Source organism: Cervus canadensis, chromosome 23 (genome assembly GCF_019320065.1).
Source record: "Cervus canadensis isolate Bull #8, Minnesota chromosome 23, ASM1932006v1, whole genome shotgun sequence".
Classification (NCBI taxonomy): domain Eukaryota; kingdom Metazoa; phylum Chordata; class Mammalia; order Artiodactyla; family Cervidae; genus Cervus; species Cervus canadensis.
Window position 1 is genome coordinate 24827063 of NC_057408.1, and position 7845 is coordinate 24834907.

Below are 7845 nucleotides of genomic sequence, written 5' to 3' on the forward strand. Positions count from 1 at the left end.
TTTTCTGAGGAAGGATGGGCTGGGAGATCAAACTGCTCATATTTTGTTGGGCAAAGCACTGCCCACGGGGGCTATGCTGGGCCTTGGGGCTTCTTTCACATTCGCAGAGGTCAGGGCTCTTTGTTTTCAGGAGTGTGGCACTGCTTCTGTCGAAACACAGCAGTGCTCCTTGGCAAGCACCTGTTCTGAGCAGGAAATCCGGATGGAGAGGAGAATTATCTTTTGTGAAAATACAGTAGGTCACATTGATCATGTGGAAGACAAGGGGTGTAAAATCCTGAACACTAACTCATTCTGATCTGTCTGATTGTATGTTTCTTAGAGTGCGTTTAGTGCCTTGTGGCTAGAATATTCTGCGCTACTTTGTGATTACAAAATGTGCTGTTATATTTCCTGAAGTTATTTGCTTGTCTCTCTTATCTTAATGAAAATATGCATTTGTCCATCTGGACCTCACTCACACCTGCCTTCACTGTCAAGTTCATGGATATGGAGTCGTTCATAAGTCAGGAATGCTCCTTGTTAACCCACTGCAGTCACCAGCCATAGGGAGGTTCAGTTAGTTTCCCAAGATGGCTAGCAATCCCTTTTTCTCTACTCTGAATCCCAAAGATAATTTCCATACCTTTCTTATGGTCACTTATAGTAGTTTCTTGACTTTTTTTTTTTTCTTATTTCTTCCTCACCTTCTCTGCTGCCACATTCTCCATGTGTCCCACATGCTGGCTACTCCCTTCCAGTTTCTGCTGCCGCTTTTTTTTATCTCCACCCCTTAAATACTGGTATTCCTTAGGGTTCCCTCTCTGGTCCTCTGACTCCTCATAGGGAACCCCATTTGCCTCTGCATGCTACTAATTTCCAAATCCCTGCTTAGACTTCTGATTTATCTCCTAAAGTCCCATAGACAAAGGAGCGCAGTATTTCTAATTTTAGCTCACTTTTTTTTCTTTAATCTAGTTGATATTTCTATTTCTCTAACTCATGGATATAATTTTCCTAGCTGTACTACACAGATCCAGAGAATCTTTTTAACCCTTTCAATCTCTTCATCCACACACCCATTCCCTCCATATACCATCATGAGCTCAGCTAGGTGGAACACCTTTCCAAGATATTTTTATACTATAACTACAGTTATCTTCCTTTTTTACTATTATCTTTCAGCTTTCAAATCTTTAGTAGCTTCCTTTTGCTCAAGGATAAATCCTGACTTCTTAAAATTCCTTTCTATGCCTGTACTTACACTTATGATCTCACACTCTACATTCTGGCCACACTCAACATCTCTTAACATTTTACTCTTACTTCAAATACCTCTACCTCCCACCATAACCATTCAGGTTTGTGTGAGGAGCCTGTGGTTGACATCATGGCGTTCTTTCTGAAATCTTGCTATCATGCTCCAATGCTATGCAGTTTGAGAAACTGTACCTAACTCTAGGGTTGGACCCTGATAGATCTAAGCTCTTGTAGCTCAGTCCTCAGGGAATCAGGGACTCCTCCACTGGCCAGTCATAAAACAAATTTAGTTTATGGTGACTGGAATGTTCTAAAAAGGAGATAGAATTGAAAATATGTGTTCTATTATCACCAATACACTAATTCCCTTATAGTCTTTATTATACTGTGATAACTACTCTTTGGTTTGTCTGTGATATCCACCAGCTACAACACAGTGGTTGGTACGCAAAAGGCTCTCAAAAAATACTACCACACACAAAGATGAGGATCCAGTGTTGAAAAGGGAGAATAAATAAACTCACTTTAAAAGGCACCAAATATTGATTATTTAGGGACAAAACACAGGGTACACACAGCAGTGTTAAAAGAGAATCTGATAGCTTTAATGTATACATTAAAAAAGAAGAAAGACCTTAAATCAACAAACTAACTTTCAACTCAAGAAACCAGAAAAAGAACAAACTAAACTCAGAGCTAACAGAAGGAAGGAAATAAAGATTATAGCAGAAATAAATCAAATAGAGAATAGAAAAAAATCAATGAAACTGAGTTGATTTGTTGAAAAGTTCAACAAAATTGAAAAAATCTTAGCTAGACTACCTAATAAAACAGGGAGAAGACTCAAGTAACTAAAATCAGAAAAGAATATATATAATGAACAATTATATGCCAGCAACTTGGACAATTGAGAGGAAATGAATAAATTCCTAAGAACACACAATCTATCTAAATACTCATGAAGAAATAAAAAACTGGAGCATACCAATAACAAATAAAGAAACTGAATTGGTAATCAAAAACTTCCCAGCACAGAAAAGTTCGGGGTCAGTTTGACCTCCCTAGAGAAGACTATGACATTTAAAGAATTAATACCAATCCTTCTGAAACTCTTCAAAAATAATACTGGAGAGGAGGGAATGATCCCAAGCTCATTCTGTAAGGCCAGCATTACCCTGATACTAAAGTCAGACACAGACACTGCAAAAAAGGAAAAAAAAAAAAAAACTCATACAGACTAATAACCTTGATTATATTGATGCAAAAGTCCTCAACAAAATACTATCAAACTAATTCTGACAGCATATTAAAAGATTATACACCATAACCAAGTTGGATTAATTCATGGAGCCTGGTAGCAGTTACACATTTTAAAATGCAATTACTGTTGTAGGATAAGTTATAAAGCTATTAGCTACCATTTATTGAATAGTGTGTTCAGATTTAATGGATGGTTAATATATTCTAAATAACATTTTTATGATTGTAAATATAGAGTATGCTCATAGTTGAAAACTATAGAAATGTAGCGAGCTTTAGAGAAGAAAATATGACTTCCCATCTTCTGAAATGTAGGCTAGATTACAGTGTTGATTTTCCTCAAATGAACAAGAATGCTTTATTTTCCATCAGGCAGGACAGGTAATGGAAATTAAAACGGAGGGAAGAAAGGTCCCACTCTTCCTCCAGGAGTCAAAATTTGATGTTAGTGAAGATTTAAATGCCAGCGGACGCTAGTTGATTTCTGTAGAAACTGAAACTAGCTTTTGTCCTGCCTTAACTTATGTAGGGCTTCTTCCTGGATTTGCTCTCTTAAGGCCACCAAAGCAGTGGCTCCTTACAATGATAGTATTCAGGTATGGGGCCGGGGGGGTGCTTCCCAGGTGGTGCTAGAGGTAAAGAACCTACCTGCCAATGCAAGAAACATGGGTTTGGTCCCTGAGTTGGGATGATTCCCTGGAGGAAGGCACAGTGACCCATGGACAGTCATGGGGTCACAAAGAGTCAGACACGACATAGTGCATACACATACCTGAATGTGTGTGCTTGTTGGGTTGTCGGTTAAGTTGTGTCTGACTCCTGGGACCCTGTGGACTATAGCCTGCCAGGCTCCTCCGTCCATGGGTCTCCAGGCAAGAGTACTGGAAGGGGTTGCCATGCTCTTCTCCAGGGGATCTTCCTGACCCAGGGATTGAACCTGCATCTATTGCATCTCCTGCAATAGTTCATAGTGGTTAATGTTTATTTTCCAAAACATAAATATAAATCAATAAAGTATAATATATAAATATTCATCTATATATGTACATATGAGGGATACCTGATAGAAAAACAAGCTTCTGAACAGAAGGATGAAAATTTAGCCAGGTTTTGTTTCTCAGTTATCCAAGTAACCAGATTGTATATGATTATTAATTTTTCAACACTTTATGTATGATTGTATCAGTCCCAAGCTTAGAAAGAAAAGACTGCAAGAATAGCAAATAGAACTTAAAGTAGATGGCAAAGTGATGCTCCATCACCCCTCCACACGAATGCTGTTTCCTGTAAATGAGGGCATTTTCCTACACGATTTTGATTTAGTCATCAAAATCAGGAAGTTAACAGATAATCACTACTGTCTAGCCATCAGATGCCATTCAAGTTTTGCCATTTTTTGCCATATTGTTCTGTATAGCAAAAGGATACACGTCCAGAGTCTTGTGTTGTGTTAGTCAGTTACATTTTGTCAGCCTTCAATTTGTGACACTTCTTCAACTTTCTTTTGATTTTCTTGATCTTGCTACTTTAAAATTACAGGCTCATCAGATTCTTGAGTGTTTCTCAATTTGGGTTTGCCTGGTGTTTCATCATGACAAGATCCAGGTTATGAATGGTTTGAAGGTAGGTCAGAGGAGGGATGCCAAGCTCTCCTTGCTACATCCTATCAGGAGACATTTATTTTGATTTGTGTTATTACAGTAGAGCACTTGGTTAAGGTGAATTCTGCCCAGCTTCTCTGTAAAACTACCATTCTCCCCTAATTAAAAATCATTACGTTTACTTTGCAAGTGTAAGTTAGTCACTCAGTCGTATCTGACTCTTTGTGATCCCATGGACTGTAACCCACCAGGCTCCTTGGTCCCTGGAATTCTCCTGGCAAAAATACTGGAGTGGGTTGCCATTTCCTTCTCCAGGGGATCTTCCCAACCCAGGGATCGAACCCAGGTCTCCTGCATTGCAGGCAGACGCTTTACCAACTGAGCTACCTGGGAAGCCATGTTTATTTTGAACAGTGCTTATTTAAAAAAAAAAAATAAATAAAAAATAAACACTTACTTTTAACAGTGCTTATTTTTTCACTTAATATTGCACTGTCAACATTTTTCATGACATTAATATCCCTAAATTTTTTAATGCTGTGTAACATTCTATTGTATACCTTTGTATACCATTATATATATCTGTGTCTGTGTGTATTACTATCTACATTATTTTTAGCATAACAATGTATTATCACTATTCATGTTAGGGTGTTGAGCATATCATTAATATTGATTTTTACCTGTAATTCTCATTTTAAAGCAAGCATGTTTTTACTTTTAATTTTTTTTGTATAAAGTGATATAGTTGCATAAAAACACTAAATTATAATTAATGGATTGTAAAACAAGGCTTCTAAGGATTGTTAAAGGAAGCTTCAAAAGTTATTAGATGTAGATGAATAAAATCAATTTTGCCTTCACAGTATACCCCCCAAAATATTAGGAAAATCCAATTAGAAAAAAATAAGGGATACATTATTACTCTAAAGAAAAAGGTTTTCATGATCATTATTACAAACACTTTATTGACATCTTACAGTGATGCCAATGTACTACTGGAGTTTTGTAGGCTAAGGTTACATGATGGGGAAATCTCATGTGCAGGCTTGTCATCAGCAGAATCAGAAAGCAATTCTACGCACCCATCTCTCGATGTTATTGCACTAACTTACAACACTGCTGGGAGCTTTTCATCTCCTCGCCGAGACCGCTGCTGAGTTATTAGCTATTGCCACAGGCCACACACTAAATGAAATGGTTTTATGTCAGAGGGTAACTATAGAAAATTTTAGAAACAAAGAGAGTTGCAGAATTTCCTTTATGTAAATCACTGTGCACTTAGAAGCTTTATGTCTGAAATAACAAAGGAGTACATGAAAATTGGGCATTTCATTAGAAGATGTAAAGGTTTATGTATGAAAACAGCATTCAGTTTATGTTAATAGAGAAACAGTAGAAAGGAGAAGAATAACAAGATTACCATTTTTAACCTTTGGAATGTCAATTTTGAATATTAAGTATTCCTTTTATAAATAATACCTTCATACTTTTTTCTTAAAAGTAACATACACATTTTAAAACCAGGGCATTTCTATGTGAAATAACATAGCACACGATGATTTTTTGTATGTAAAAGAAAGAGGTGCAATGAAAGGATCTGTTTAGGATGTTATCCTTAGTTTGTATTGTATTTTTAAGTATTTGATCATTCAAACTTTCAAAACAAGATATTTATTTTTCTTTATAAATGAAATAAAGATTTTCTAAACTATAATATTAGGGCTTTCATGTTTAAAATCTTGCTCTGAAATATAGAAACCTGTCTGTTTAATTGCTGGTTATCACTTTTAGGAGAACTCTACTGTCAAAAATCAAATTACTCTAGATTTGGGTATATTCTGAATCAAACCACAGTTCCCAGCTCACTAAATATATATGCACATATTTTCAATTTATATAATTTTATTATCCTTGTAGGACTTTTGTTAAAGACTTTTTTGGTAAAATAGCCATCATTAATTTCAGCTGTTCATAAATATTTGAAGTTAATTCAAAGTTATATTAGCCATGGGAGTATAAATAATACACAGGTCTTATTCTTCTCTCTGTACTAATTAACACATTTTTGAATAAATAATCTTCCTTTCTCATATCTCTGGTTGATGTAGTGTCTGAGAAGCACAATTAGCAAGAGAAATATACAATTACCATTCAATCTCATTTGCTTGAGGTAAAAATATTTGGGAATTCAGTCTTAAATTTCCTCAACAATGGGAAAGAATAATTGCGGTAGAGAAATTTCTGCTCCTGTTTAATCAAATAGGTGGATCCTACAATACATTCTTGGTCTTCCCAGGTGGTGCAGTGGTAAAAAATCTGCCTGCCAATGCAGGAGATGCAAGCGACAGAGGTTCGATCCCTGGGTCAGGAAGATCCCTCGGAGGAGGACAGGGCCACCCACCCCAGTATTCTTGCCTGGAGAATCCCATGGACAGAGGAGCCTGGTGCGCTATGGTCACAGGGTTGCAAAGAGTCAGACATGCCTGAAGCAGCTTAGCACAGTACAGGTAGCTGCTCAGGAGAGAGACTAGTTTCTGCATCTGAGATGATGTGGTCAACTTCAGGTCTGGCTTTAGGGTATCTCTCAATAGCAGCCACAGCCATATCCTAACTACTAATCATACACACAGTGTCTGTCTTTCATAAATTAACACTAAATGCCGGAGTAGTGTTAGATGCTACACACACTATCTTCACGCTTTAGCAGATCATAAAGTTTGCAATCATTATTTCCATTTTTCAAATGATCAGATAGGTCTGTAGGTGTTGGATAATTTGCTCAAGGGCACTCTATAGAATGAATATATTCCAGGGACTTCCCTGGTGATTCAGTGGTTAAGACTTTGCGTCCTAGCGCACAGGGTGCAGGTTCAGTCCCTGTTCGGGGAGCTGAGAATCTAAGCCTCACAGCCAAAAGAGAAAAATGGAAAACAAATTCAAGAAAGACTTTACAAATGGCCCACAAAAAAAAAAATCTTTAAAAAAAAGAATAAGCATATTCCAATATGGTATGGGACATCCTTATACTGCTATAGCACTATGCTTTTTTTTTTTTTTAAGTCTTATCTTCTAGGATAATTTTCCCTTCTAGTTTTATTGAGATATAATTGATGTACAGCACTGGATAAGTTTAAGATGTACAACATAATGATTTGGCTTACTAACGTCATGAAATGTTTACCACAGCAAGTTTAGTGAACATTCATCATCTCATATAGACACAAAAATTTTGAAAATACAAAAAAAAATTTTCCCTTGTGATGAGAGCTCTTAGGATTTACTCTTAACAACTTTCACATACTGCATATAACAGTGTTATTTATAATTATCACGTGCATTACAACCCTAGTACTTATTAATGTTATAACTGGAAGTTTGTACCTTTTAATGACTTTCATTCAATCCCCCCTCTACTCACCTCCACCTCTGGTAGTCACAAATCTGATCTCTTTTTCTATGGATGTTTGTTTATTCACTTTTGAAGTACAACTGACCTTTAACACTATGTTAATTCCTGGTACACAAGAAATGTATTTCTATACATTACCAAATGATCATTATATTAAGTCTAGTTACCCTCTGTCACCATACAAAAGTATCATGTGATTACTGACTACATTTCCAGACTCCACATTTCATACCTGTGACTCAGTGATTTTGTAACTGAAAGTTTGGGCCTCTTAGTCGCCCTCACCTATTTCTCTCCTCCTCCTGCCCCTGCCTCTCTGACAACCACCATTTG

At 36.7% G+C, this 7845-nt stretch overlaps 1 non-coding gene across 1 annotated transcript; it reads right to left on the bottom strand.

Moving 5' to 3' along the window:
• Window positions 1-4421: 4421 nt before the first annotated feature.
• Window positions 4422-4493, bottom strand: TRNAC-GCA. The gene has a single exon. It is a non-coding gene; the product is annotated as a tRNA-Cys (tRNA).
• Window positions 4494-7845: the final 3352 nt, after the last annotated feature.